At 36.6% G+C, this 21,750-nt stretch overlaps 1 protein-coding gene and 1 long non-coding RNA gene across 4 annotated transcripts in view; one reads left to right on the forward strand and one right to left on the reverse strand.

Annotated features, from left to right (window-relative positions):
* The window catches only part of LOC101746847 (tRNA dimethylallyltransferase), a 280,541-nt gene that overhangs the window by 281 nt on the left and 258,510 nt on the right, over positions 1-21,750 (forward strand). The window lies entirely within an intron of this gene.
* On the reverse strand, positions 198-17,781 carry LOC110385388 (uncharacterized). 3 transcript variants are annotated; one of them, XR_002430667.3, is made up of 3 exons: positions 17,580-17,781; positions 16,008-16,121; positions 198-2,108 (listed from the first exon to the last, which is right to left on the reverse strand). It is a non-coding gene; the product is annotated as an uncharacterized LOC110385388 (long non-coding RNA). The 3 variants fall into 3 exon arrangements; XR_002430664.3 differs by lacking the exon at positions 198-2,108 and adding an exon at positions 14,579-15,071; XR_009974372.1 differs by lacking the exon at positions 198-2,108 and having other exon boundaries at positions 15,993-16,121.

The raw sequence follows: 21,750 nt of genomic DNA on the forward strand, positions 1-21,750 counted from the left end.
CGATGTTATTAATAATACTACAAATAATTTAACTACCATATACCACTGATATTTCAATTGCTTAGGTTTCCATCACACATAACCTATAAGTTTGTTATTTAAACAATCACACCTAGAAAATTCAAATGAATTTATGGTCGTTCAATAAATATGTGAATTATGTATAAAGGAAATTTTGCGTAAATGATATAGACGAATCCAAATATTCATTTGTTTAATATATAAATTGGAAAAATAACTTGAAAAGTACATCCATGGTAACTTTTTATTTTTTAAGACTTAAGCTTTTATTTTAAACACTATCAAGGTAATGTTAAAGAAAAAGGTCAATTAGGGAACGTATTCAACGAAACCACTAGTGAATTTATCAGAGCAACACTATTTTTCTTCAGATATACTTCATTACTATGAGAGTTTCCGAGTTATTGAAATTGTAGTGTACATATTAGGTCATTCAATAATTTCTTTCTAGAGATTAGTTATTTGGTCAAGTTTGTATTGTACTGTACGGATTAGGTTTTGAGTACATGATTCTTGTACATATAGAGGGGTGAAAGGCTATGTGGGTTAAGTGAAGTTATTGCAACGATACAGGAAACCAATTAAAATTTAAAATTTAGAAAAAATATCATAAGAAACAAATTCTTCAGCTATTTGAATGGAGTTAACTTAATTGAAGTTCAATTAAAACATCGAACTGTTGATGCTAATACAAAATAAAACACACTTTGAATTACAAAGTTAATGTTGTGTATTAAGTGAAATGTCGGTTAAACCAAATAGCCTTTCACCTCTCAATATAGTCTTAATGAAACAGGCCTTGCAATATTATGATATTACCAATATCAAATGGTTTGCTTGTAATGTTTGTCTCAATTACTTTTTTCTTAATGGATAGACACATGAGCTCAATTTTTTGTGCCAAACGGCTACCAGAGTTCCGAGTCAATTGTGACCCGCACAGCATTTTAAAATGGACTTTTAATTTCATTGAAATGCGCAGTATTCTCTGTTCCAACTAGAATTAATGGCAAAAATAGGCAAGAAGGTGGTACCAAATGGTTAGGTTTGCAGTAGTCATGTCTGACTGCCAATACTGTGACTGGAAGTTGGTTAGAGGAAACAGAGCTACAGCAATGGACAGATTCACAGTTCACCCGTTATTATATTATTATGGTTACAAGATGTCATAAATATCATAATGTTAATGCCGTCACGCATGCTAAGACAAGTCTATGTTGTGACTTTATATATATTTAGTTATACAACAGCCATTCTTCCAATCGGAGATGTGACTGCTTCACAACAGAAATAAGCAGGGTAGGGACTTATGCGGATTTACAATACATGCTATCCACCAGTAAAGGGAGAGGGTGATGTGAGTGAGAGATGTGCTCCGCACTAAACGTTTCACTCTCCCCCCTTTTCTTTTTTATGAGTTCTGTCTCATGCGAGGTTCGGACGTGGGTTGTTGAGTGACAGGAGATTTTAGACTAGTAGAGGACTCCGACATACCCCGCCCGCCATCCCTAGTGGAGGTTGGGAGTCCGGCGATTTCCTCCTGAGCAAAATAAAAAAAAACCACCAGTAAACTTACAAAAAAGATATCTTTCATTGAACAACAAATTTGTTTCATTTTTTTTAAGGGATTTTATGACCTGGTAACTGAGACCTTTAAGTTATATCTTATTTTAATTTATATTCATATTTGTATGAAAAATAATATTATATATGGAGTGAAATGAAATGAAGATCATTAATTTGAGACATTAATCAACTGGGATGAAATTAAATGAAATGGGATGAAATATAATCTCAGTAAAATGGTGGTCATTTACTAAGATTTTTTCAGTGGACTTTTTGGAGGATCCCGAGAAGTTACGTCCAGCGGCTTTGTTTCATTTTCCCACATTTGTGCACTTTCACAGATATTAAACAGTAAATAAACCACCATTATTACACATTTAAACTCGAAGAAACACTAAATAGACAAAATAGAACAAATCACACAACTTCACTCCTCGCGTTCCCGCCAAAAAGTCAATTTGTTTCATACAGGCTTGATCCTATTTGAATTTTTTGTGTCGATTTCGATATTTGTGTTGTCACTGAAATAAAAATACAAGAAGAAACTACATTACCCATACTCATTCATGATTTTAAAAAACGAAAAATAGTTTTTTTCTCTATCTGATTTCTAAAGATACAAAAGTCGTTACACACACGTATTACTGACCCATCCCATTTTATAGGTGGAATAATAAAATTTTATTGCATGTCTAATTGTTTAAACGTCTCGATTGTTTTAAAAAAAGAATTGATCTTGTGAATTTTTGTACCTGTATTTTTTAAATCGATGAGTTGTCTCTGGTATTAATATTAAAATGTTCCGCCGTGACGGATTTAAACAGTTATTTCAATACATATTTTTAATTACTATCTCTGAACGTAATATATTTTGGATTAAGTTTGAAAATTTATAATTAATTAAAACTAAACCGAAATACGTTGTTTTAGGGAAACAAGAGTACACATACATCGACAAGAGGAAAACATCGTAAAACATTATTTAATTTTAATTAATTTTTTTAATTAAACATATTTTAATTTGAATGAAAAAGGTCCGAGTTAGTGATTAGTTCTGTATTTAAAAAAAAACCTGCAGTTCTCAGGGTTTAACTAAAGCTTCAGAAGTATTTTATCACGTTTTTTAAAAAAAAAAGAGTTAATCCTTGTCCAACAGCAGTATAAAATGTCGTCTCTCAAGCCAGAGGCTATTGGTTCAAGATGAGATAAACCAGATCAAACATTATGTGGCTCTAGTGTGGTCTATAATGAACGCCGAGTTTTAATTTATGTTTTTTCATATTTGTTAAAATATAATATTAGGGGTTAAAGTATGAAATTGCCAAAATATAGAAAATCGTTTTTTTTTTTCATTGAACGCACAGTGCGTTCGTTATATTAGCAGTCCCCTCTCCTGTTTCTGCAGCGTTAGATCCGCGTCGGAACTCGTATTCAAAAATCACTCGAATTTTCGAAGTATCCATCTTTCTTGTCTAGGCTGAATAAAAAAAAACAACTGAAAATCGATAATCGAAAGTTGTACATTTTTTAAAAGAAGAACCTTATAGGTACTATTTGAAAAAAGCTTCACTCAAAAATCTCAAACCATGAAGGTTCTATGTCAATTCGAAGTACCTATTCCAATAAAACGGCAAATTCATATTTTAACCCCTATTATTTTTGTACAATAAATATTTAAATTTATATATGACTAGTCGTACTCGCCCGCTTCGCTGGGTATTTAAAATTGACATTATTATTTATTGTCATTATTATTATTAGGGAGTCCTACACTCATATAGATATTAGCCTATCCATTAAGTACATGTATTTTCTACATGGATACCAAGTTTCAAGTCAATCGGATGCATGGTTCAGTAGTTATAACGGAACATCCGTAAAAATCACTGTAGATTTATATATTACTAGCTGACCCGGCAGACTTTGTAGTGCCTCAATCGATAAATAAAAAACCTAAACTTTTGTTTAAAAAAAAAAAAAACTTAACACAAACAAAAGGAATCCGTCCGACGGGGGACACATGAAAGGGAAAAGAAAATTGTTATTTTTATTTAATTCTAATATTTATTTACCTTTTAAACCTTCTCTGGACTTCCACAAATAATTCAAGACCAAAATTAGCCAAATCGGTCCAGCCGTTCTGGAGTTTTAGCGAAACTAACGAACAGCAATTCATTTTTATATATATAGATTAGTAGTATTTTGCTTGTATTAGTTGTAAGGAACATGTTTGTTGTCAAAGGCATTGATTACGTTAAAGAGTCGAACGGTCGACCGATGGTTCAGCATCATGCGGAGAAAAGATGACGGAAGAGATGCTCTCCTCGTCTAACTTGTCATCATGTTCCTTGTTTGCCTTGAAAGTTCAGAAATTAACTCATGACCCAAAAAGCATAGAAGGGTTGACAAGATAACCTTATCTGAAATTAAGGCCTTAATTACAATGCAATTACCTACCTCTATTGTGGAATCAAATCGGAATTGGATAGTTTTGTAGTAGAAATATGTAAGATGGTCGTAGATGTTCTTTTAACACCTTATAGAGAAAAACACTTGGGTTAAAATGTTTTATCTTCTTGACTTTAGCAGCAAATCTCGCTTCTAATCGGTAAAACATGTGCCCTGATGTACTTTTTACTACTGATTCTTGCAATGTCCCTGTCTGACGTCAAACCTCTTGAGGAATGTTAGGCCTTGGGTCTAGAATGGAGACGTGCAATGGGTGTCTATACTAACAAAACATACAAAATGTGCGGAAATTGCAGCAGTAGAAGCTTGAGGTATCTGTAGTTTTAAACTCGCGTGCCATTAGTCGTAAAAATGATTCTAGATAGAATATAAGGTCCTTGACCGTTAGATTCCCATCTAAGCAGGCATATTTATTACTAAGTTTTCATTTAAGATGATAGAAGATTTTTATATATCTTTTTAAATTAAAACTTCGTAGCGGAGAGATACACGTTTGGCTAACTAACAGGACAACACCCATCACGCTTATACGAAATTACTAAACCAGTAATTACTCGAGTGTAGTGGTCATACGTGCCACGCCTTTGTATGTTTAGGGACGTCTAATCAGTGTTTCAATTTGCGTAAACTTGGTTGAGATTTTTAAAGAGATGCCATTAAGTTAAAATGTGATTTAGCACTCAACCTAGCCAGATGCTACTTCAGATGGAGCCAGATAAGAAAGATTCTTCCTTAATAAGAAATATTATTTGCGTGATTCAGGCTTCTGGCGTAACAAATTATATTAAAGACATGTCATTGGTTCAATGGTAACAACATAAGAGCAAAATTGTCCTATTGACATTCTAGCTTTTTTTACAAATGTATGTACATGATTTGGGTATATTTTAAGGAGTACGGAATTATACTAGTGGATCATACAGTACTACTTTGTCTGCTTTGTCTGGTTTGTCTACTTTCGATTGGGTTCTTATTGCAATATAATTTTACAAAGCACATTGGCAGATGATGTCGAAAGTTCAGGCCGTTCACCGTTTCTTATAGTCCAGTTATCTGATACCGGTGATTGGGTATTTTTAGAGCTATTTTGACTTTAGATATTACTGCGGATGAGATAACTCTTGGTCATATTTAATCATGCTCTGAGAAGATTAGCCACGTGGTATTTCTTCCAAGAGGTCTTTTTTTTTTTTTTTTTTTTTTTTATTGCTTAGATGTGTGGACGAGCTCACAGCCCACCTGGTGTTAAGTGGTTACTGGAGCCCATAGACATCTACAACGTAAATGCGCCACACACCTTGAGATATAGTTCTAAGGTCTCAGTATAGTCACAACGGCTGCCCCACCCTTCAAACCGAAACGCATTACTGCTTCACGGCAGAAATAGGCGGGGCGGTGGTACCTACCCGTGCGGACTCACAAGAGGTCCTACCACCAGTAATTACGCAAATTATAATTTTGCGGGTTTGATTTTCACTGCACGATGTTATTCCTTCACCGTGGAAGTCAATCGTGAACATTTGTTGAGTACGTATTTCATTAGAAAAATTGGTACCCGCCAGCGAGATTCGAACACCGTTGCACCGCTCGATACGAATGCACCGGACGTCTTATCCTTTAGGCCACGACGACTTCAAAATAGTTTATAGTTACTTCATTGGCTGGAGCAGCTTTGTACTCAAAAATAATTCATTTTTCCATTTTAATCATCTACAGTAATTTTTTTATGAGACTCATTCACGATTTATTCTGAATAAACTTATTCAACAAGCGCTAACCCTAACACAAAACCTAGTTCGTGATATTAAAAAAAAAACAGTCATCGTGAATCATTCAAATTGCGGTCACTATCCTCTTGTTTTAAATTAATAGTATGTTTAATAGGCAAACAAAAAATAACATCCAAGCAGGTGAAGTGGATTTCGTGCGAAATTCTTGCTGTGAGTCGTTGTAGTAGATTTTTTCATTATATTGACGCTGGCAGTTTACGTACGTTTGTGGGTGCAACTTTTTGTCATCCCCTCCAAAGCCAGATTGAAGAGTGGGACAGTCGTTATTTGAAATTGGGGTTGCCACAAGTACAGAAGTGAGTATTCGAAAAGTGAATACGCTTGTAGGTCATCAGAAGGAATCAGGTAGGAATCAGAAGGTTGCGTGTTCAAATCACGTCGGGGTCACCAGTTTGGAAAGATATACGACAAAGGGAAGATCTTCCACCGAGCGCGTGATATTTGCTCGGTAGACCGACGGTCCGAATGTTGTTGTTCGGAACTTGTATATATGCGAGCTTATCTTGAACATGTCGTAAGAGAGATTCAGACATCTGTCAAATATCTTGCGTTGTATAATGGCTACCCGCCACAGCTTGTAGCCTATTCCTAGTATAGGGGCTTATTCCAGCTACGCTCGGATGAGTAGATGTGTCCACGCGTTCAACCTAAGAGAATTTGCTAACACTAGCCCTAGCAAGAGAAGTGCTTCGCAGAATCTACCACGGGATCGGAAACGCGACCCACTGAGAAGATGCGGCGAGAAACTCAGAGGGCTACTTCGGTATCGTGTCTGAAGGCTCGCGTTTTGATGTTTATAAGTTCATGTGATGAGATTACGTTGGTCTTTCACACCGATACTAGTAAGTAGCCTGTCAAATTGCATAATAGACCACCAAAAGTTTCCTAAATTATGAATTGAATTTTTACATCAACATCAACAGTAATTAGAATACGTGATATAGCTTCGTTGTTATTATTTTGATTTGTTAATATTCTAACATTGCTGTTCACTTAGATAATCCAGTTTTACGATCTACTTACTAGAATAATACAGTCTGCACAATACATTCGCATACATAAATCTAGGTAAATTGTGTTCTAGATGTAATCGTGAGGAGTCATTTCAGTCTTCTGTATAATAAAAATAAAGATAAATCTAGAAAGATATTCCCATGGTTGGGGCATGGAGAAAAAAAGCGTGCGTGTGTTTTTAGTGCAAGACGTTTGTCCTGTGGAGTAAGTACCCCTTCTGGTTTGTCTACACGGATTATATAATACTGCGTCGTGGGTTGTCGAGTAACCTTCACACGGGTCGCTGTCGCTATAGTACAAGCAGAAATTGTAGATAAACCAACAATATTTCGAGTACATAGAATTACGAATTTTTAGAAAGCACCAAACGCATTAAAATAAACAAGAATTTCCAATTTCTTTAGTTTGACGTGTTTTCATAACACAGGATTGGGACAGGACACAGTAGGGAACATGCAAATGTTTATGGATCCTTTCTAGTTTACTTTTAGGTTGTATATGGTAAAATTGAAAATCAGTTCCTGTATTTTCAGTTAATATAAGGCTAGCTTAAACATTATTTTTGCTTTTATTTTGCCGGGATCGAGAAACAGGTTTATGACTCGTCTCTTTAAGCTTTTACCGGAGCCGATTGGCGTTGCAATGTAACTTCTTTCTTTGTACAGTCCATAATATTATGGAATTCGCTTCCCAAAGAAATCAGGATGATCAGCAATCGCTTTACTTTTAAACTCAAAGTTCGCGAACACATCCACAAAAAACTGGAAGAATCATCTCCAAACTAGTTTATTTCATTTTTCAATTATTATTATTATATTATATATATATATATATATTTACTTTTAGCCATTCTTAACTATAATACTAAATTGTGTATTTTCATGTGTATATTATTGTGTGTAATTATGTGTATGTATGTATTTTACTATTTTATACATAGGTATATTGAATTGTAGTATATGTATTCTATAATACTGAGATATTATTTTAAGGAAGATTTTTGTTTTGAGTTTGTTCTTTTTTTTTGTTTTGTTGTTGTTGTTTGTTATTTTTTTTGTCAATGCACCTACCATGCATTATCTCTGCACCACCCTATGGTCGACTGGAAGAGAATGCCCATGGCATTAAGTCCGCCTGTGTACAAGTTTTGTTTTGTGCATAAAGTATAAATAAATAAATAAATAAATAAATAAATGCAGCAGTCCAAATGCTGAGTCAAGGAGTTGAATTGAGCTCCTCTTCAAGCTGAATCACACGACCGCTTTGCAGCAGAAACGGGAAAAGCGGTTCCACTGTGAATACATCGTAACCTGTTATTTATTTAAGTTTCGAACTCATATATCTGTTATCAGAGAATCTTAATTTCCAGACTTCTTACTTAGTTCTAACACAGGAGGAGTGTGTTTGCGAGGGTAATCTGTTAATATTAAAAATTACATTTAAAAATATCGGTCTTCCTAAGACTATAAGCGTAAGCCAATACAAAATAAACTAAAAAATCCGCGAACAATTAATTATTGGGTTTATATCTTGCAATATAATTGTTTACGTTTCAATGAACCAAATGAAATTTTATTGGATGAAATTCGTTGATAGCTTTTCGCCAGCTTACTATATAATGATAGTGGGCGTTAATTGAATCATTTCCAATTCGTATTTATAATTTAATTGGAATCTGAACGTTTATTTATTTATTTGAATGAGACTTTCCATTAATATTTTACAATAATAAAACTACTTTATCGTCTGTCGGTTCTGATATATTTTGTATTCTGTGTATGGCTCTATATTCGCTGACTACTCATCAATGTATATTCCGTAAATAATTTTGATAATCTCTACCCCAAACTCGTGTCGCTCTGTCGAACCTTTAGATTCTGGTTAATTATGTTTATCAAATGAATCCATATTTGGTAGTTGCGTTCATACGTGAGACATTGTTTGCGGACGCATCTCGGCTTTTCCAAAATTTACGTCTAGGCTCGAAATCTTTACATTAGCGGCGGCACGTCACATTCGTGTCACGGCAATTGTACGTACAATTGTGAGCGCAAATATATATTAAATGTTAAGTTTTATAGAGTATTTGAAGTGAAACTTCTTAATTTTTTTTATTTATTGCTTAGATGGATAGACGAGCTCACAGCCCACCTGGTGTTAAGTGGTTACTGGAGCCCATAGACATCTACAACGTAAATGCGCCACCCACCACGAGATGTAAGTTCTAAGATCTCAGTATAGTTACAACGGCTACCCCACCCTTCGAACCGAAACGCATTACTGCTTCACGGAGAAAATAGGCGGGGTGGTGGTACCTACCCGTGCGGACTCCCAAGAGGTCCTACCACCAGTAAACCTTTAGGGGCGTTGAGAGTAAAATTTAACTCGCGGTAGATTCGTTACGGCTAAAGAGAAAAGATACAATTTAGGAAGAGCGAGAGTGAGAAAATAGACAGCATCTCGCGAACCACTTAACGGAACCAGGTCGTTTCTCTTATACACAGCATTCTAGAGAAATTTGATTTAACGATGAAAAATGAAGAAAACCACAATACTACACGCCGAAAAAGAAGTTTCACTTCTTTCACGTGCACCATTTTTTTAGTGCATAATTTTAGTAATATTCATAAAAGCCCTGTTAAATGTTTAGGTAAATCGAACTGAATTCACTATGTTGGCATTTTGGGAATTAATGACATATATTTTTTCCGTTTTTATTGCTCTTAAGTATATCGGTCAACGTGCGTTTCGGGTTGACAATACATTGAAACTCAATGAAATAAATATCTCAATTTAATGTCTCCAAATAAATCACGAGCCGCGGCCTACGACTTCCTGTAATCGCTTAATATTAGGTGGGTCGTGAATTAATTTGTCCAGATTAGAAAAAAAAAAACTGTTCGTATTATATATTATGGATTAACTATCTTGAAATGTCGGATTAATAAGTTTTTCGAGACTAGACCTTCGCCTCTCTTCTGTGTTTTGTGAAACAAAATTTCTATCTACAATTTTGTTAACGCATACAATTCTCAACCATATATCCTTGGCTGTGTCCCTAGAATCCCTAGAGTCCCTAGAATAAGTAATACCCGACAGTGACAGTCCACCATCAGGCGGGCTGTATGCTCGTATGACGTTGAAAGCAATTAAAAAACAAATTCACCATTATAATATTACATCGTTGAGCATTTTTAAGCGATGCTTAAACCGAGCTGTCTTTAAGATGATCTAGAATATGAATCAGGATCCGGAAACACTGATGCAATATAATATTCGAATTCCAGTCTGACAACAAATCAGTCGGCGCCTTGCCAGTTAAAAATGTCATCAAAAATTTAATTTCAAAACTCAGACGACGTAGTAACCTCTAAAATATTAAACATTTTTCATGCACGCGATAAATGAGCAATAAAAATGAATAAGGTTTCACAAAAATCGTATCATCATCATCATTATTCTCCTGCTCTTCTCCGAGTCACCTGGGGTCGGCGCAACATATTTTCTTTTTCCATACTCCTCTATTACACACCATTTCTTCTCTCACTCCCGTCTTACATATATCGTCTTTTACGCAATCCATCCATTTTTTCTTAGGTCTACCTCTTCCTCTGAAGCAACTGCTTCGTACAACTTCGTAAGCTACTTTTCGTCCCACTGTCGAGCTACGCAATCTCGAACTACGCAATTAAGTATAGTCCGCAGGAGATGCAAGCGGTAACCTAGTGAAAAATAAAAGAAAAATATATATAGTAAAATATACCAAGTATAGACAAAATCTTGCATAACATTTTTTTGCAATCGTCTATGTTTTGGTGAACGAATCAGCGGAATACGAAATGTCGATTTCAATTTTATATTATTAGTTCTTATCGCGCTGTGTTCGAGGAAGTTTCGTTAAAACCTATTCTTAAAGTTTCACCGCTACGTTTTTCATAAAATAAATAAATAAAGCGATTCAACGTAAAATTATGTTAAGTAAAACATTATATAATTACTCGTAATAATAGCATCTGTGTATTGCGCACATACACGGCGAATTTCGGCAAGTGCGCGGGCGCTTTGCATTCCGCTGAGAGTTCGTTGTCTCGGCCAAGGCCAGACGTGGTTCCAGCCACCCGACGGTGCCTCAGACCCAGAACTGACCACTCGACGTACTCGCGTCCAGGCAATGCGATTATTTAGGACCTTTGGTATGCACACCGATTTTTATAACGTTGAGGTGGTTTTTTTTCTTCTCTGCTTACTGTTACATCGTTACTATAACATATCGATAAAGAGAATACCGTAGACCATTTTCGAGACAAGTTCGCAGTCCATTGCGCTGTAATCATTTCTGTCCGAGCCTTCAAACACAAACATATCTGTTACTCGCTGCCGACATTGGTAGGATGGTGGTACTCGTCAATGGATCTGTCATTAACCTGTGTTGGTACATACCGATGCAACAATATGAGTGGAGGCCACAAAACGGAAATTGCAGGTTAATATTCAATCTCCTAAGAAGGTGCAACAGAGGCGGCCAGAAGGGAAAAGAGAAGAAGTATTACGTATAAAGTAGTAAACTGTAAATTGTTATATTTACTGATCAAAGACTGTCGAAACTCTTCGTGCTTTCAAACGTTAAGATAATTTTTACACAAGAAAATAAGGAGCACTAGCTAAATCTTGAATCCTCCTCCGCGCGTCAATGTCCTAATAGTGAGTGTCACGACCTCTATTAATATAACCACGGTCTATATTTCTACATCCAGCTCGGTTCTCGGCGGCACAGACAGCGTCACAGATGCTTGAGTCGATCTTCGATCTGATCTGATGGCTTCATCACATGGGATAGCGTTCCCGGATCTACCTGTGTGCCTAGTACCAGTTTTTTAACTTCTCGATGGCGTAAAAGTTAACTCAAATTTGTGTGTATAGAGTTGGAACAGCGCCCCTAGCGACAAACATAGGCCAAATGTAGGGACGCTTTTTCAACTCCTTTTTTTATTTTATTTTCCTTACCTAATCTGGTAGCCTCGAGAGACTATACCAGCGTAACGGAGTGAGTAGGTGAGCTCTCGAGGGTTTAACCTGGGGGTGTTTCTAACCTATCAAGCCTATCAAGCAGGCATGCAGGCAGGCTATGATGCAGGCCTATCAAGAGCAGTGTTTCGCAGAATCTACAGTCAGATCGGAAACGCGACCCACTGAGGAAGTCCGGCGAGAAACTCAGTGGGCTATTCAACTCCATACAAATTTGAGTTAACCTCTCGTAAAAGCGCATTAAACGTATTTCTTTGTAAGAAAAAAACGTAAACTGCGGTATATTTTTAAATTAACGGACAGCATTTGATGCAATATTCAAACTTTGAAAACGGTATAACGAACTAAATATCGGAATTTTTAATAATAACAACAATGAACTCGAGATTAAATCGTAAACTTACTGTGGCCTGGGAAAATACGGTACAGGATAATACGGTAATTGTATTCTTGTGTGGTCTGCGTGACATTAGGTCGAGAATGTGGATCGATTGCGAATCTGTGATCACAGTTATCCATGCATATTTCCTATGAATGTGAAAGTAAGTCAGGCTGGTATTCACGACTGAACCGGCCGGGAGGTAATGAAGGTTGGCGTTCTGTGTGTTCAAGTGTCAGCTGTCAAATGTTTATATGTGACTTAAAAATAAATCTATATCCATACTAATATATAAATCTACAGCGGTTTTTACGGATGTTCCGTTATAACTACTGAACCATGCATTCGATTGACTTGAAACTTAGTATCCATGTAGAAAATACATGTACTTCATGGATAGGCTAATATTTATATGAGTGTTGGTCTCCCTACACCAGTTGCGGGGGCGTTAATGATGAGAATCTTTGTGGGGCTGAGAAATAATAATGTTAATTTTAAATGCCCAGCGAAGCGGACGGGTACTGCTAATGTTAATTAATAATTTTAAAAGATTGTACGTCTTAATCAACCGTTTTGATTGGATAAACTTAAAATGGAAGACTACCGCCGTAACTTTGTTAAATCAGCGGGTGCGTTTTCCGTATTACGATTGATACAGATAAGATTAGAATGTAAACAGCTGGATTGTATGTGAAAATGTTAAAATGTTTTGTCTAAAATTAATTATAATTCCGTCTATCTAGAATTAACCATCCAATTGTAATGAAACTTCATACAGTTGGAGGCAAGCTTTCTTACACTGCTCGATTTCCGGACGACAGGTGGTGTGAGAGCATTTTCAAGAAATCGATACCGAATCGAATCGGTAATCGAAATTGAATCGATTCTTATAATTAGCGATAGAATATTTACTTCTGTTTCCGTTAGTAACAGACATAATTAAAACTTTTACGTCATCCTTGGCCACGAAAACTGTATCATATTCGGAACGGCGAAAATAAAGATGACATTTAAAAAAAAGTTGTTTTAATTCCAACTAGCAATAGTGATACCGGATCGTGATTGGATTGCATTGCTATTAAATTTTTTAAATTTTTTAGGTAAGTGGACGAGTTCACAGCCCATCTGGTGTTAAGTGGTTGCAGGAGCCCATAGACATCTACAACGTAAATGCGCCACCCACCTTGAGATATAAGTTCTAAGGTCTCAGTATAGTTACAACGTCTGCCCCACTCTTCAAACCGAAACGCATCACTGCTTCACGGCTGAAATAAGCAGGGTGGTGGTATCTACCCGTGCGGACTCACAAAAGGTCCTACCACCATTAAAAATATTACATAAACTTTAAAATGTAAACTATGTTAGTGTGCAGTACACTTATGCCTATATTTTTATGAATAAAACCCACTTGGTCTCAAGAAATTACTCTTTTGTTTTTAAAGTCTTGATCTGGATACTTTCAAGAAAAAGATAAGAAAACTACATGATTCGTTTCTATACAATTGTGTGTGTTCGAATAAAGTACCATAGATAGATGGCTTTACGTTTATGCTCTCGACAAATTTATACTAATGTATAAATCTGCAGTGGCTTTTACGGATGTTCCGTTATAACTACTGAACCATGCATCCGATTGACTTGAAACTTGGTATTTATATAGAAAATACATGTAATTAATGGATAGGCTAATATTTATATGAGTGTTGGACTCCCTAATTAATAAAGACAATACATAATAATGTTAATTTTAAATGCCCAGCGTAGTGGGCCAGTACGACTAGTAGATTATTTTCGTTTAAACTTTAAACTTACAAAAAGGTTACATAACAATTTATTTCGTCCTTGAATTTCTCAATTTATACAAATCCGGTAATACGTGAAAAAAAGTCAAAAGTTATGGTAAAGTAATCAATCCGGTCAGGAGGGTTCTACGTCACTCGCGAATGAGGTTAGCCTTCGGAGGTACTCGGTGTTCGAACGGAACAAAAAAGGTATCGAGTGATTTTAATTAAGTTTGATCAGATGTCTCGATTATGTCGTTATTTTGCAACGAGACGAGTGGAACCCTGTCTAGTATTTATTTGATTTAATCACCTCGTTCGATCTTGTGGTTAATGACCTTGACTGTGCCACGGTCGGACTAAGTACCTATGATGAATATGTTTATTATTTGGAACCTGGATGTGGTTAGTTTGTTTTTTCTTTCCCTACCTCTTCGCTGGTAGCATAAGAGGCTATTCCAGCTAGGCCCGGACGGGATTACTTTGTATGTATGTGTGCTTTGTATGATTCTGGCGTTGAATATGGTACACTGTTTACGAAAAAACTAATTTTTATTTATAAAATGCTATGAATACTGACTGATACATTAAATATGTTTGTGAATTAATTCGTTGTTAGCTGTTTGCACTGCTTGTACATCAATGTTCCGATGATTTTATTAAACTTTTTAAATTGCTTCTGAGTCCACAATTTTTGTTGGAGGCTATAACGGTCCCTTAGTTAGACAAGCCCACGGACCACCTGACGTTAAATGGTTATCGAAGGTCATAGACGTAACACCGTCAATGTCGCCATCCGACTTGAGTAATGAAGTAGACATCTCAATTGTCACAAGTCTTATCTAGTATGCGGCAAAAAATGCGGAGTCGTAGTACTTTCCCAATATAGGTTCACAATACGTCTTACCACAGCACTGATAACCCGATTTTCATGTTTTTGAAGATTTCATTTTATTACACGGTTTTCTGTATCTTGGAAAGTCGGTCCTGTGTATATATGAGTCGTCTATTATCAAAGGTGGCAATCTGTGCATTTGGACAAAAAATTTTTATTGATATGTCAATACAGATTGATTTGAATATAATCGTCTCCTTCAAAGAATACGGTTCAAAACCTGCATTAAATAAAGGTTAATACTTAACCTGTTATTTATCTAAGATGTCGTTCCGAAGAGTTTTGTGACTGCCAATGGAATACAAAGTCAATAATTCGTTTTTCTGATTTACCAATAATTGTCCAAAAGTCAGATTGCCGGCTTTGATAATAGTCGACTCATATTTGCGTAGAAATATTGCCGCATCACTTGAAACGCGTTGTAGTCGTAAACACAGGACATAGAACACATAGATAGGGATACATCGGACGGTCTATCCATTAGGATAACTATTTCGTAGTGATGTGACTAGGCTATTCTTAATAGATGTTTATGTTTTCGAAAATAAGTCCTTAATTTTAGTGGTCGTCTTGTGAGTCCGCACGGGAAGGTACCGCCAGCCTACCTATTTCTGACGTGAAGCAGTAATGCGTTTCGGTTTGTAGGGCGGAGCCGCCGTTGTACTATTAAAAAGTGAGACCTTATAACTCATGTCTCAAGGTTGGGTGACGGTATTTACGTTGAAGATAGGCAGCGGCTTGGCTCTGCCCTTGGCATTGCTGAAGTTCATGGCCGACGGTAACCACTCACCATCAGGTGGGCCGTATGCTCGTCTGACTACAAAGGCAATAAAAAAAAAAAATGTCAATGGGCTCTGGTAACCACTTAACATCAGGTGAGCCGTGAGCTCGTCCACTCATCTAAGCAATAAAAGTAAATAAAAAATTATTTATATTTTATTGTAGATAGGCGAGCTCACCCGGAATTGTAACTGTTGGTAATGCACGTCGGCAACGCCAAAGGCATAACCTAAGTCCTGCACACCTCTCAGGAATTTATTAATACATTTGGGAACATTTGATCATACATATATTTGTTTCAGTGTTTGATATCCCCGGTATGCGCAGCTTGAATCGCGGGATCTGAAGCCGAGTAATTATCTTCAGCTTGTACGAAGCTACTTCAGAGTCCCATAATTAAGCTGAAAAAAATCCGAACGTTTAAAATTTCGTAATGTTGCATGTCTCAGAAAATTTACATGGTGAATTTCGGTACTTGTTTTCTGAGTCTTGAAATTGCGTAATTAAAATAATTATAAATTGCATATATAAAAGTAAAGACAAGAGTCAAAAAACATTACCTTCTAAAGCAATGCTTGGAACAAGATCATAAAATTATGAATAACAACCAGTATATTTTTGTTGATGTCCGTGAGCTACGGTGACCTCTTATTGTCGGATGTGCCTTATGCAATGCAATGTTGGCAATGAGAGGTTATCAGTAAATTCTAGCGGACTGAGTTTCTTGCCGGATCTTCTCAGTGGGTCGCGTTTCCGATCCGGTGGTAGATTCTGCGAAGCATGGATTTTGCTAGGGTTCGTGTTAGCAACGTCGTCAGGTTTGAGCCCCGTGAGCTCACCTACTAGTTAAGGTTACGCTGATATAGTCTCTCTAGACCATCAGCTTAGGTAGGAAAAAAAAATCTAAACTATATCCATAGAGCACAAAAAATACATTTTTACTTAATAAGACACATTGAATATCTTTCGAGATATGGGATATTTTTATGAGTTACATTCATTAAATGACAACATTGAGTTTAACCGTGAATGGTCATCATTTTATCATTATCAAGTTATTATCGTGCAATTATCTTATGTTCCTGTTCGGAGCGTCGAATATCTGATTCTCGAATACAATCGTTATTTTGACCTAATGTTTTATGAGGTTCGACAACCCCCTAATACCAGACAGGCCGTCAGCTCATCCGTCTATAGTATATAAAGTGGTCTATTACTATCAATGTGATCACATTTCGGTCTGCACGAAGTGATTATTCTATGTTGTTACTAGACGCAACTCGTGGCTACGACCGGATTAAATTTGTAATTCAGAAAGGGATTCAAGGAAAGTCGATGCTAAAGTTTCACTGATTCAACTCTTTAGAGTTGTTTGTCCCTTTCCGGTTCTTAAACAACCAGTTATTTTTTAAGTCACGAACCAGTGAATATATTGTTTTTTTTATAGACACAGGTTAAACCCGACGTTGCACGGATCACTTCGTTTATCATGATGAAAGTATCTTGTCTGTTGATCTGGGTTATAAGGTTTTTTTGCGCGACCTTACATCCTGAACAATTGAGGCGTTGATTTTTATGTGATTGAAAAACAAATATTCATATTGAATTCCGATTTGAAAAATTCAGCGTTAGATAGCCCATTTATCGAGGAAGGCTATAGGCTATATAACATCGCGCTAATACCAATGCAAGCGGAGCATCAATACAGAATGTTTCAAAATATTTTCACTTTCTACGTAAATGAAGTGGGGGGGGTTAGCGTTATGCCACTAAGTAACTATTCAACGCGGACGGACTCGCGGGCAAAAGCTAGTAATATTATATGTATGGTTTTGAGAATGTTCCCGAGCGAAACCCACCTTTATTTGAAGGTACACACAGAGTTTTCGCACCGTTTTCCTCTAAATCCGCAGAGAAGACATCTAAAAACCTGTTTTACGATTATGCTAATGAATTTTAGGTTTGATTTTTCGCGGAGTTTTTCGTTGTGATTAGGAATTCTTCGAAAATCCGATGATCTCTTGACGCGTTTAATGTAGTGACATCATTTTGTCTTTGTTTAATGACTTCGTTATTGTCATTTGTGTTGGTTGTCAAAAAATAAAGCGTGTAGTATTTACTTTTGTTTTTGAGTGTGGTTATGTAAAAGAGTGTTATGAAATCAACGAAATACTGCGTGAAAATGATTGTGAAAACTCTGATGTTCTTGTGATAGCTATCGTCATTCGTCATTCTCCTGCCTTTCTACCAGTTACCTGGGGACGGCGCAACATGTTTTCTCCTTCCATACTCCTCTATCATATACCATTTCTTCGCTCACTCCCCTCTTACACATATCGTCTTTCACGCAATCCATCCATCCCTTCTTGGGTCTACCTCTTCCTCTATATCTTGCCACATTCATAGCTAAGACTCTCTTACCAACCTCATTTTCGTTTCGTCTAATTACACGTCGAACCATCTCAATAGCGCACTTGTGATAGCTGTAATCTATAGCGCTTAATTACTGATGGTAAGTTCCTCCTGAGTCCGCACGCGTATGTCTTTTTTTGTTTTTTTTCCTACTTAAGCTGATGGTCTAGAGAGACCATATCAGCGTCGCCGGGCCAGTAGGTGAGCTCACGGGGCTCAAACCTAGCGATGTTGCTGACACGAACCCTAGCAAGAGCCGTGCTTCGCAGAATCTACCACCGGATCGGAAACGCGACCCACTGAGAAGATTCGGCGAGAAACTCAGTGGGCTGTGTCTGTGGGTCAATTTACTCGCCGAGCCCTTCTTCGCAAGCGACGGGTTCGACGAGGACGATGACCTCGATGTTGTTGATCTCTATGGACTGCGGCGATCACTTAACATCAGGTCGGCCGTGAGCTCGTCTACCCACCTAGACAATAATAATAAAAGACAGTGGCTTGTCTGTGCATGAACTGTTTCAACGATGAAGGAACAAATCGTCAGTCCTTTCATCTATCATATCGATATAAAACCGAAAACAGTAATCGTAATGTTGTCCGCACTGAATATATGAAACACATTATTTTTCTTCTCATAATAGAAATTCGGACTATAATACGCTTAGAAAGATTACAATCAATCAATTCCCTCTTCAGTTCTCATTTGCTATGACAAGTCCATTAAAAAATTTACATAGCACTTCGTCTATGCAACGCGTATTTTTAGTAGAATATATTCGTCGGTTCCGCACACAGCATCCTGAGCGCGTACCATGAGTCACATCGCATAACATCAGCGCCCGAGCCTGGACAATTGCTTTTAAAATAACAACCAGCTGTTTGAACTTATAAATCATCGGGTGATTGGCTGCGATTAATCACGGAATTTGATGTAAAAATATTGCACGCCACTGCTGCTAAAATGACGAGTGAGCGAGCCGAAAATTGTGTTGCGCGATTTATGTTTTCGCTGATGTGGAGCTTATTTTAATTTCACTAGAATTTGTTTGACTGTAAATTAAAACTAAACCGTACTAATGAAGGATTGTTGAGAATTAACGCTGGTCCTTGGACGTTATGTTGCGTATATACATTTATTCGTTCACGATCCGGAAACACCTGAATTCAGCGTCGGAACGGTACTTCGATAAGACTATGCGTCATAATAACTGTCTTATCGTTGCCGCCGCTGACTACTTTTCGACTTCTGCTCACGCAGGAGCTATCGACGCCCTAGACACGCTCATACGGTCCCCTCAGATCCATTAACCTCAGCACTAGACGCATAGAGTTCGACGTGCAACCTAATCCATACTTCAGCTCTAAAAATGGTTGGATGGACCTTAATGGACCTTAGGCAAGTCTGACACTGATGTTTCTTATGTAATCTGGATGTCATATCAATTTCGTTGATGAGAAAAAAAACAATTGTTGTTATTTTTACCAGAAAGTCGCCGATGCACTGACTTTCGATTACAACATCTTTATTTTCACAGGTAAATTAGAAGAGGAAAATAACTAATAATAAATTTTGCATGAATAAAGTTTAATCAAATATTTTTAATCTTATGTAAAGTAGGGTAAATATTGTGATGTTTTTCCGCCTGTTTTGTTACTGCAAATTCCCCAGAGAATTTCCGTTGATTATTTTCCTTAGAGATAAAGCCATCGATGTAAGCAATGGAGTGCCTCCACTTAAATGGGATTAATAAATTTATTAATTATAATTTATTATTTTCAACTGGCTCAACCTTCCTACACTTCTTTGAGATTTTCGCGAAGTATGATTGATTGTAAATTGAAGGCACCAACCAAATCTTCCCTAAGATGCCAAAAATAATTATTAACTGGTACTAACTAGACCCAAGTCATTCTAACGACTCATGTACTTATGCAATCAAACAGAATAGGCTCCAAATTCTGGTTTTATATCGTAAATTAGGTGAAATAGATACTTATATATTTCCACATGGCTTAAGCTGTAGAATAGCATGTCGGTCTGTTAATGACAAAATCAATTCGTATACTTTACGTTAGATAATTAGGTTTCGAAAAACTGGAGTCACACTTTCTTGAAAATGCAGAGATTGAAACCAATGACCACTGCATTGAGATGAACATTTAATATCATTATCAAAATATGACCAACGAATTTATTGGATACATTTTTAAATGAAACACTGATTACCTTAAGATTTTATAACCGTTCATGAAAAATGTAATTCAAACGTCTGACGGCCATATCGACTTCCTTCATAACAAAATGCCTTTGAATGCGGACATTTTGGACTTGAAGATCGAACATCTTAAGCAACTGGTATCGAGCGAGCAGGATCGAGTTTCCTTAGCAACTGACCTTGGAGACTAAAGCCGCAGGTCACCGTAGATATGGTGGTGCAAAATCGGGCCTCAGAAGTGAGTATCGATTGAAACTTGAAGAAATGAACTACGATAGAATGTATTGTTAGTATATTCATTAGTTACATTCGGATCCAAGTACAGATGAATCAGTTCAACCTCATTCAGTAAGCGGAATGTAAATAAACATTCTAATTATATTTACATCCATTATTGTCCATTTGCCAAGAGAGGCCGACGATGATTTGTGCCAAATTTATCCTGATCTGTCTGATCCAGAGTGAAATGGACTTTTTTGTGATTGTCCCGGAATTTGTCTATTTTCTCTTTCAATACAAGTCAATCATGTTGTTTATGGCTTTTAAAATGAGAAAGAAACTGAGCCGAAAAAAGTATACAGACCTTTTTTGGACAGAATACAAAACTTTCGATCTTTGCGATGCGTTTTTCACCCAATAAGGCCTCAGAAGAGCAGATTTTACAGTGTCTTGCCAAAAGGCATCAAAATAAACCAGATATTTAAATTAGTTCAATCTAAAAGCATCTGCAAAATTAAGCGACTCCATTAATCCGTTGTACAGTTACTATTGTTTGACGTTGCATTGATCCGTATTAGGAGGTATGTAAAGAGCAAAATGCACAGAATCGAAACCAGAGTTCCGTTACCGCGATTGTTGTCGTCAAGATCATTTTTTAAAATAGAACGTTCTGGCATTTGTGTACATGGTGTTAACAACCTGTCTCGTCTGCTTTAGTACACGTGTGATTTTATAATTAGCACTAGACGCTCGCTCTGTCTTTTACTGCGATTACGGTGGATGGTGACTGCTTTTTTTCCGCACCTTCAAAAGATTCGAACGACGACTTTTTTTTTAAATATAGATTGAGTGGAAACAGACGTGAGACGAAATATGTATCGTCATAGTTTCCCAATGCCAAATACAGAAAATCGATGTTTTTTTTCTAGAAGCAACTTAAATGGATTTTCCTGGTTTATTTTGGGTAGTATACTTGGGTGTTCGGTGATAAATAACTAGGTAAAGGATACAAAAGTTAAAATTCAGATAAAATCTAAATAACTGCGATTTCCATACAGATGTTAGATTAAGATAATCTCTAATATATTCAGTCTGTGAGTAACATTTTCGTCTATTTGTTAGTTTAAGTCTCGTAAATTAATTGCATATTCGAACGAATTGTCTGTGCTCAAAAGGATTGGCT

This window comes from Bombyx mori, chromosome 11 (genome assembly GCF_030269925.1).
Source record: "Bombyx mori chromosome 11, ASM3026992v2".
NCBI lineage: Eukaryota > Metazoa > Arthropoda > Insecta > Lepidoptera > Bombycidae > Bombyx > Bombyx mori.